Below are 10,935 nucleotides of genomic sequence, written 5' to 3'. Positions count from 1 at the left end.
AGAGAGCATGAGAGGGGGAGGATCAGAGGGAGAAGCAGACTCCCCGCTGAGCAGGGAGCCCAATGTGGGACTCAATCCCAGCACTCCGGGATCATGACCTGAGCCGAAGGCAGTCGCTTAACCAACTGAGCCACCCAGGCGCCCCACAGTGTGTGATTATTAAAAGAACTTATTTACAGTCGATTTCTATTCCCTTTAATGGCCATGATTTTTATTTATTTTTTATTTATTTAATTTTATTTTTGTTTTAAGAGTTCAGCTTTTTATTGAGCAGCTTATAGAAGAGGTTTAGTCAAAAAGACCAAAGCCCATGTCATCAACAGACTCCTCAGATTGTTCCTTCTTTGCTTCCACTTTCTTCTCCTCAGCTGGGGCAGCCGCGTGGAAGGAGCAGGACCTCCAGCTGGTGCAGCGCCAGCTGCTGGGGCCAGTCCACCAGCTCCTACATTGCAGATGAGGCCCTCAATGTTGACATTGGCTAGGGCCTTTGCAAACAAGTCAGGCCAGAAAGGTTCAACATTCACACCAGCTGCTTTAATGAGGGCACTGATCTTATCCTCCGTGACCGTCACCTCATCGTCGTGCAGGATGAGGGCCGAGTAGATGCAAGCGAGCTCCGAGACCGAGGCCAGAGGGCGGGCAAGTGCTGAGCGAACGCTGCCGGGCGCCGTGCTAGTCGCTGGATGAAGTGAGGGCCTCACCGCAACGCGGCCTTAGCTTCCTCGGAAGGACCCAGCACCTTAGCGGCAGCTGAGGAAAAGACTGGCCACGATTTTTTAAAAACCTCATAAATAACATTTTTTATTCAAAATGCAGCATCAAATGAAACTGCATCTTGAATTTAATTGTCCTAAAAGCAAATCTACTGAAAGACTAACATGCTATAAGGTTCCTGTTGAAGTACCCCATCATGTGGGTCATATTTGTCAATATTTTTAGGAGAGTGTTGTCATGGAGTCATACAGTTCCTTGCCACCAATACCAGATTTCTACTCAGAGTTCAGAAACAGTTTTTCAGATTTTACAGTATCAGACAAGCTTGCCAGGAGATCGGCAATACAATAATTTACTAAAAATTCTTAGATCATTCATTTGAATAAATCGTAGAGAATAAATGAAGCCAGCATATTTCTACTATTCTTATCTTGTATAAGAGGGAGCTGACAACTGAAAAACTTCAATTTGTATATGGATTCATGACTTCTCAGTGAAAATATAAACTGAGATAAAGTAAGTCATCTAATGTAAGAGAAGGAACCTAATTAAATTTTAAAAAGAAAAAAGAAAGGGAGTCACTTCAAGACAGTGTATTGTTCTGGCAAGAATACCGGGTAGCCTTTGACATTAATACTTACAAGACCATGGAAATCATGTACTAATTCTAAGCCCATTTTCTTTCTCTTTTAAAAATGTTTTGTTTGTTTCTTTTTTTATTTCAAGATTTTTCTTTATTTATTTGAGAGACAGCACAGAGGGAGAGGGAGAAGCAGACTCCCCACCGAGCAGGGAGCCTCCCCCTCAGTGGGGCTGGATCCCAGGACCCTGGGATTATGACCTGAGCTGAAGGCAGACGCTTAACCCGCTGAGCCATCCAGGCGCCCCATCTCTTTTAAAAATATTTTTAAATAATTTGAAACTAGTAATTTCATAAAATAAAGATACTCTCTTACATAATCATAGTACAATTATAAAATGAAGTGTATTTTTTATCTCATTTTCATTTCTCTAGAAGTTTGATTTGGGTCAATTTTATATCTACCTGTTCTCTACTTAACTTTCTTTTTATTTATTTATTTTAAAAGATTTTATTTATTTTTTGAGAGAGAGAGGGAGAGTAAGAACACGAGTGGGGGGAGGAGAGGGAGAAGCAGACTCCTGGCTGAGCAGAGAGCCTGACATGGGGCTCCATCCCAGGACCCTGAGACCATGACCTGGTCAGGACCCTCATATCATGACCTGAACTGAAGGCAGATGCTTAACCGACAGAGCCACCCAGGCGCCCCTCTCTACCTAACTTTTTAACACATAAAATATGGTTATAATACCTTTTATATGACCATTCTGCTAATTCAAATATCTCTGTCAATCCCAGGTCAATTTTATAAATTAATTTTTTATTTTGAAAGAGTTTGACTCACAAGGAGTTGCAAAAATAGTGCAAAGATTTCCCATGTATTCTTCCTCTAACTTTGTTCAATGATAATACCTTATACAAGCATAGTGCATTGTCAAAAAGAAAATTGACATTGGGACAATACTATTAACTCAATTACAAACCTTTATTGGAATTTCTCAGGTTTTGCATGTACTCTTGTGTGTGTGGACACTGAGTAGGGAGAATGGTTCTATGAAAGTTTGTCACATATATAGATTTGACTAACAAAACTACATTCAGGATACAGACTGTTCCATTACCATACACACACATAAAACTTCCTTCATATTACCATATTACTCCTTAATTGCCATTCCCTTTTTCCACCTCTAACCTCTGGCACTCACTGTTATGTTTTCCATCACTATGACTTTGTCACTTCAAGGTTGTTATGTAAAGGAAATCACTCAATAAAACCCTCCGAAGTTAGATACATACAAATACACATAAAATACATGTGTTTCTAAATCTATCTATCTTTATAGATATATTTCTATATTCAACATCTATATCTATATAGAACTGATTTTTAGAAAACTCAAATCTCTCCAAATGACTTAGCTTAAGAATGGCATTGCTCTTACTTAAGATTTAGAGACTATCACGATATTACTGCTTATTTATTTAACGATTGTTCTAGATGGTTGTTTATGCAGTGGATAATTTTGTCTTTGTTTTTTCTAGTTGTCTGATTGGTTGCTTCATTAGTTTCAGGAGAAGGGGATTGGAGTTTGAATTAAGTTCAGCTTAGTGCATCAATTTAAAGAAGCTCTCTTAGTTATTGTCAAAAAATCAATCATTGAATTGTGTTTGAATAAGATACATCAAATATGAAAGAGGAGACTATTATTTCATACACTATAGCAAAAAATAGCCCAAATATTCTCTATTCAACAGGAAATCCCCTGCTATATGAATATCGTTGAATAATTGGCACAAAGCTGGTAAATTCTTTCATAGATATGATTTAGATGAACTAATATATTTCATAATTTACATAGTTTAAATATTTAACAGTTAAACTATATTTGAAATAGTTTATATTTGTAGTAGTCAAACCATTACAAACACATTTTGGGGACTTAAGTAGTTAAAATATTACATTTGAAAGACTAGCAATCAACCTGTTAAATTTTTTGACTCTGTTTACTTACAATTAACTAATAATTTTAGAGAGATGATCTGTAGTCAAGGTAACAAGGATCAGAAAATGGATAGTGAAATTATAAGAAACCTTGCCCTATATGGCCCTGTTTACCACAGTACAGTGTGTTCGCTGTGTTCCTGTGGGCACCAGAATGTAAACATGCTTTGACCTTCTCTTCTTTACCTTGCTGAGAAAAGTAATTTCAATAGAACATTTAAATTCTCTGAGAGCATAAAAAAAAAAATTCTCTGAGAACAGTTTTCACAAATACAGTTGTAACTTATGTTTCTGTGACTGTGGTCCAATAATCTATAATTCCTGACTTATTTCTCTGTACAATCACTTTAAAGCAAAGTAAAATGTAAAATTGATTTCAAGAGAGATGAAACTATAAAAACATTATTTTTGTAGTATTCCAAAGTCTCTAATGAACGTATTGTGTTGATGAGATTTATGTAGTATGGGAAAATTTTCAAAATGTTTATTCAGAAGATGTATGCAGATACTATTATTAATTCATTTTTAAATGTACAATACTGGTGTACAAGTAAAGTGGTGGGGTACTTAAATTGCTTCCATTATTACAGAATTATTTCTTAGAAAAATAGACACTAACCTTAAGCACTTTTGGCACTATAGATTTTAATCTGTATACCATTCTGAATTTCTAAGGGTAAAACTTGCCAAAGTAAGCCTATTTGCTCAACTATATGTGACACAACAATACTGGGGAATGATAACAGACTTGATTTTTTTTCCGTAGTTTTTTTCTTGCCTCCTGGATCTACCTATTAACTTAATGGCATCCATTCCTTGTGTAGATGGGGCTTGGGAGGTGGGGGACACAAGTGAAAGCAAAATAACCAGCCAACTTTCTTTTCTTTTTTCTTTTTTTTAATTTTATTTTGTGCCAGCCAACTTTCTTAAGAGACTGTTTTAAAAACTCATATCTCATCCTATAGTTTTAAACCAAGGCACTTTTAAATTTGAATAGCTGACCTGTTTGAAAAAAGTGTGTGTGTGTGTGTGTGTGTGTGTGTGTGTTTAAGATTTATTTATTTATTTGAGAGAGAGAGAAGGAGAGAGAATCTCAAGCAGACTCTGTGCTGAGTGTGGAACCTGACCTGATAGAAGGCACAGGACCCAAAACTTGAACAATGGAAATAAGAGCCCATGATTAAAAAATCAGTGGGAATTATACACCACAGTAGAAGCCAAGAAGATGCTGTTGATGTGAGGATGAGACATTTTTCCTTTATATGAGAATAATATGTGAGCCCTTGACTGAAATTTCTCATTTATCTCTCCAGATCTGTTCTTTTCTGTGTTGCCTTGGACCTAGAGGTTTACTTGTATAGACTGTCTCATTTAGGCTTTGTTGCCATTTGGCTCATGCTTGGATTTGGACAATAAGTACTGGCAAGACATAAGAGAAAGAGAGAGAGAGTGGGAAGGAGAAATAGGTCAAGGTTTTTACTTATATTCTCCACCTACTCCCTCCATACTTCAACTCACTCTATCTGTTCCTCATAAGACAAATTTTGGCAGTGACTGCCTTCTTCTCCATGATCTATGACTATTCATTTTCACTAGGTTCCAGGTATTGCCTTTCCTGATGTTTCTAAAGAAACAGGTATAGGAAACCTCCCCCTCTCCGAATCCCTGGTGATTCATCATCCCCTATTGATACCCCTTAACTTTACCCATACCTCTGTAAATAATCCCATCTTCATATTCTCTTCCTTTACTCTTTTAAGTGTGCCATTTAACACCTGATCTTGAGTTTAGACTACCATCTGGCAAAAATGGGAGGAAAGGTGAAGGTCAAAATTACTGAACTGATTAAATACTTATCACGAAAACACTAGAAGCCATGAGTTTCTTTTGAATCAGTAGATTATTTTTCTACCAATAGAGGAAATGCTGTACAAAAACTAAGTAAAATTCTATTAGACACATAAAGAAATTTCTCATTTTGTACATTTGAATTTATGGTCTTGAAAATTCAACCAACTACATGTAAAAGTATTGCTTTTCAATTTTGTTTTGACAGCAATTTCCAAAAATAAATTTTGACTCATTCCAAAAGATATCCTTTCTTAAGAAATTCTCCAGACTATTTTTTAAAGTTACAAAACTGAATATTAGTCTCAAATCAAATACTCATTTACAGATAAATTTTCTCAACTTCTCTATAACTTATTTATAAAATCGGTATTAGAGCTTAATTGTATGCTTAGAGTCATTTGTGTTTCAGTAGTACAGATGCAATCATTATTTTCAGCTTGGACTAGTTTTAAATTTACAGGCCATTAATTTATTAAAGTTTATCCAGTTGTATGACTTACAAAGATTGAAAATTAAACCCACAATGTCTTTAGACTCAATACCCTTGAGCTGTGGTTTTCCTTTTCAAGGAGATCTGTGACTACACATACATGTATATATGTGTGTGTTTCTCTGTGTGCAGTTGTGTTGAGCAAACCCCAAATAAGATAAACCCAAAGAAATCCAGGACAAGACACATCATAATCTAACCTCTGAAACCAAAGACAAGAAAAATCTTGAAAGCAGCGGAGAGAAATGATGCACTGCTTATCTGAGAACACTAATTCAAGTGACAGAGGATTTCTCATCCGAAACCATAAAGGCCAGAAAAAAGTGGCACGACATTTTTCAAGTGCTGAATAAAAATAACTGCAAATTCTACATCTGATGAAAATATCCTTTAGGATAAAGACATTCTCAGATGAAGGAAACCAAAGAGAATTTGTCACTAGCAAATCTATCATTAAAAAGTGACTGAAGAAATGTCTATAAACAGTAAGGAAATTATCACAGAAGAAGGTTTACTCTTTCAGAAAAGAAAAGAAAAAAACTCTGGAATCGGTGAAAGGAAGACTGGATACAACAGACTATCCTTCTTCTCATGAGTCTTACTACATATTTGATGATTAAAGGAAAAATTATACCATGTGATGTGTTGTTTAAGATATGTAGAAGAAACAACTAAGTCTACGATTTTGTAAAAGTAGGGAAGGTAAAGGAATCTAAATGAAAGTAACTTTCTACACTTCACTTGACGTGATAAAACATCAATACCAGTAGATTCTAAGTCACATAATGTATAGTATATTATCCCGAGGGACCACTAAGAAAACAATACACAATTATGTACTGAAAAAACTAGAAATAAATCAAGATAAGCCTTTTTTTCTTTTTCAAGTGTTAAAATACACCAACAAGGTGGCATAAAAGGAGAGGTATTTCAATGTTTCCCTGACAAGGCAATGGATACAGGGTCTGAGATGCCCTAACGAGGGAGCTGCCCATGGATTGAAGGTTAGATTTGGGATCCACAGGGACAAATTAAAAATGAAAGAACAGGAAATTCCCACCAGGAATCCCATGGGGTGATATACAGTCACTGTAAATTTAATTATGAAAAGTCAGCAAATAAAAAATGGTGACCAAGAAAGTCAAAATGCTAAGGTCACCAGAAGTACAAAGTCAAGCCAAATGAGGCCAGAGTGAGAGGAGGTCTGCAGAAAGTGGAGAAGTTGGAGGAGGGAAGGCTGGTTCAGGGCTTGTGGCTTGGGCTGACAATTGTGTAGTGCATTATGGGGAAGGCATCTGACTCATTTGAGGTACAGGGAGCAGGAAGTCAGTATAGGGGACACATAAAAGCAATTAACAGGTTTCTATACCTCTAAGGAGATTTTCCTATATTGTCTCCCTCAATCCTCTGTGCGACAAGAAATTTTAGCCTCATTTTACAAATGACACACCCAAGACTAAGCAAATTTAATAACTTAGATAAAATTATTTAGCCAAATAGGAGTAAACTAAGATACACATGTATCGTATGGGCACGTTCTACAGCTGGACTGAACAAATGATCTGGGTTGGTAAGAATGAAATAATCTCTTCACTATGTTTTCCCCTCCAATATCATGCAGCATGAATTTGTTTAGGTCAAGGCAAACAAACCGTTTTTTAAAGCTTTTTCTTTTATTATAGAAACAGAAAAATTCTTAAAATAAAACAAAGCAGGGCTTTGGTTGACTGAGATCACAAGATTTTAAAGAATAAAGTAAAAGCCAAAGGCAGGGAAAAAAAAACAAAAATGAAAGTTATACAATGGAATCTTTTTTTTTTTTCAGTTAAAATATTAGTGTGTGTTATTTGCCTTTATCACTTTTTAAGTGATGAATCTTGTAGAAAAGTGATGCATCACCACTCATATTTACTATTCTGAGGAATCAGTGTTGCCCAGTGTTTAAGAATACAGGCTCAAAGGCAATTGACATGGATGAATCTAGAATCTGCTACTTCTTAACTGTGCAAACTTGGGGTGATATTAACCTCTTTCAGGTTTAGTACACTCATCTGTAAATCAGGAATAATCACTGAGGTGCTTATAGATTAAATCAATGATATGTATAAAATAATACATATCTTCTTGGCAAAGTATTTTTTGAAAAGCCGTCAACTTTTTAATAAATATCTACACTGTTTACTTAGAAATATTGATAGAGTGCGCCTGGGTGGCTCAGTTGGTTAAGCGACTGCCTTCGGCTCAGGTCATGATCCTGGAGTCCCTGGATCGAGTCCCGCATTGGGCTCCCTGCTCGGCAGGGAGTCTGCTTCTCCCTCTGACCCTCCCCCCTCTCATGTGCCCTTTCTCATTCTCTCTCTCTCAAATAAATAAATAAAATCTTTAAAAAAAAAAAAAGAAATATTGATAGAAATTGGCCAAAGTCTTGACCTCCCTTTAGGAATTAATCTCCACTTCTATGTACACTTTGAATCCTGAACAAAAGAACTAGAAAATGACTCATTGTCACTTGGAACCTGCGTGAAACAGGATAGCAGAATCAAAGAAAATGCAGGCCTGCTCTGGAAAGAGTATCTCAAAGTATATCCCCTACCTAAACTGAGTCCAACCTGCCATGTGGAACAAAGAATAGTACATGGTTAATGAGTATATTATATGGCCTTTAGAGAAAATCAATGTAGCAAAAAATAAAATAGTTTGAAAAAATACAGTAGAAATATAATGCTTAGTCAGTATTAGGAAGATAAGGAAAAGGGATTACTTGGAAGGAAATGATTGCAAAGAAAAACAAGCAGCAGTTTTTCTCACAGCTGAAGACCATAGAATAAAAGCCGAAAGCTAAGCTCCTAGGTAGAATAGTATGAATTCCAACCGTGTACAGTGGAGGAGCTGATGAAGACTAATTTCTCAAGAAGAAAATGTTTTAAAAATTAAGCACCTGAATCAGTATGTCATTCTGGTTTAAAAGGAAAAAAAAAAGGCATCTGGGGAGTGGATTTTTATTTTTTAATAAAATGTAAATATAAAGACAAAGATCCTTTACAACTTTATTTTAAGTGATCAGTGTTACCGTGAGTGATTGCTGTAATTTTATTTTTGTTAGGCACACACCAATGAAAGAATTAACTCTTTGTTTCTGGTAGTTTTATCAACAATATGATCTTATTTTAGAATATTCTAAAATGATACAAACATTTATCATTGTAGAAAAAATCCTATTCATTTTAAACAACTTACAAAGTATGACTCTGTAATCAGAGCCTAGATTTTTTTTATAACTCATTTTAAAAGTTAAAACATCAGAATTAGAACTTCCATTTTTTTAAAGATTTTATTTATTTATATGACAGACAGAGAGAGAGAGCACAAGTAAGCAGAGTGGCATATATGTATTTTAGTATAATATATAGGTATTTTTCTTTTACCTAATATGAAATGATGTCGAACTTGTGAGATGCATAAGAGATAATTTATAAAATCACTTGGATAAGTTTCTCCTTAATATTTTTCATTTTTTTCCTATCAGAAATCTTAGTATATATTCTTTTTCCTTTTATTAAATTTCATATATAAGCTAAAAAAAGATTTTCTATAACAAGTTCTGAAGCCAAATATAAAAGAAAATAAATTTTATTCTGAAGAACTATCATTTATTATTGCATTTGCTTAGGAATATGATGGTCATGTTTTAATGTTAGTAAACAAAAGGAGAAGTAAAATCTAGAAAATACCACTCTGTCTGTATCTCTTCTCAAAGGACAGAGATTAAATGTCATGCTTTGGACTTGATTTGGGATATTATACTTCAATTTTAAGAAACCTCCAATTGCACCTATAACCAAAGAAGCCCCAAGTACTCTAGGCACTAAAATTACTCTTTTCTTTAAGGTCTAAATAAAATAATTCAAACTGGATCTTCTGTTGTTGCAGGAATTAGAATCCTGCCTTGAAAATTCATAAAGATGAGCTAGAAAGGGGAATGCAGATGACTACGTTCTTAACCCCCCTCACTGAAAATTTCTTTCCCCAAAAACTAGGTGACCATCTCCCACTATGCTATGTTCTATAACCAGAACGCATGAACAAAAGTTCTCCAAGGCAGGGCAATCACAAGGCTAAAACTAAATGTATAAGTTAATAAAACTTATTTAAGATTTGAGGGGTGGGGTGGGAAGTTGGTAACAGCAACCATAGCATTAAACAGAAAACAACCAAATAGTTGATGCTACATGAAGAGTAATGAACTATGAACACATAGAGCCACATAGATGAACTCAAATGCATGATGTTAAGTAAAAGAAGCCAGACTCAAAAGGGATTGTCCAATTTATATCATAGGCAAAACTCAATAGAAATATAAAAGACAAAACTATAGGGACAGAAACAGATCAGTGGTTGCCAGCGTAAGGGAAGAGAATAGACCAAAAAGACTTCAATGAGCCTCACTTAAAAAAAAAAAAAAAAGATGCTGTGCCATATTATTTTTCCTATTCCTTACCTATATTTTCAGAGGACTTCTTACAAGTCCTCTCTCCACATAGCCCCAACTTCCTAATTGATTCTCAAATCAGAAATTCCAGCTCCCCTTACTCTTGGTTCCCATTTCCAGGATCCCTAAATTTGTGTCTTCCTAATCCCTCCAAAACCCAAATGAATCAGTTTCCTTAAAAAAAAAAAAAAATCATTAGCAGGCATAGACATTTTTGCCACTCATTGATTTGAACCAATTCATAACTTGCTCCTGTTCATAACAACAGACATTTTGAAGTGATTCCTTTCCTTTTTCTTTTCTTTTCTTTTTTTTTTTTTTTACAAATAAAAGAGCCATCTCTCTCTGAGGGGGATTTACCACTATCGTTGGCATTCTCAAAGGCCTGTGGAAGCTTCACAGTCTTCCTTACCAGTCTCTGCAGTACCAGATGTACTTTTTAACAAGGACTCTGTTGCCAATACCAATGCTTTCCTTCCCTGACCAGCACCTTCCAGAAAAAGCAAAGGATTAAGTGCTAGAAAATTCATCTCCTACTGAAATTTCTTTACAAACTGTCACATTTGATTGCCCAGTCTCTTCAGTGACTAGGCATATTAATTGTTCAAAGGGCAAAAAGAACATACTGCATTAATTTGTCCATTTATTTGCTCACTTTCCTCCATAGATTACTACTTAGATTTATTTTATATTTTATATTCAGAACTGATTCTATGTTAAGAGAAGAAAAATTAGCGTTAATCCAAGGAAATGAAAGATTTAAAAACTGCTTTGTACAGCTGCCTTTATTAGTATTACATGGTAGT

At 35.2% G+C, this 10,935-nt stretch overlaps 1 pseudogene; it reads right to left on the bottom strand.

The window, feature by feature from the left end:
• Positions 1 to 208: 208 nt before the first annotated feature.
• On the bottom strand, positions 209 to 10,659 carry LOC102726709 (large ribosomal subunit protein P1 pseudogene; annotated as a pseudogene).
• Positions 10,660 to 10,935: the final 276 nt, after the last annotated feature.

The sequence above is a fragment of the Leptonychotes weddellii genome, chromosome 3 (assembly GCF_054177405.1).
Source record: "Leptonychotes weddellii isolate Sample4059 chromosome 3, ASM5417740v2, whole genome shotgun sequence".
In the NCBI taxonomy this organism is placed as follows: Eukaryota; Metazoa; Chordata; class Mammalia; order Carnivora; family Phocidae; genus Leptonychotes; species Leptonychotes weddellii.
Note: the sequence above shows the minus strand (reverse complement) of the source record. Positions and strands in the feature narration are given on the sequence as shown.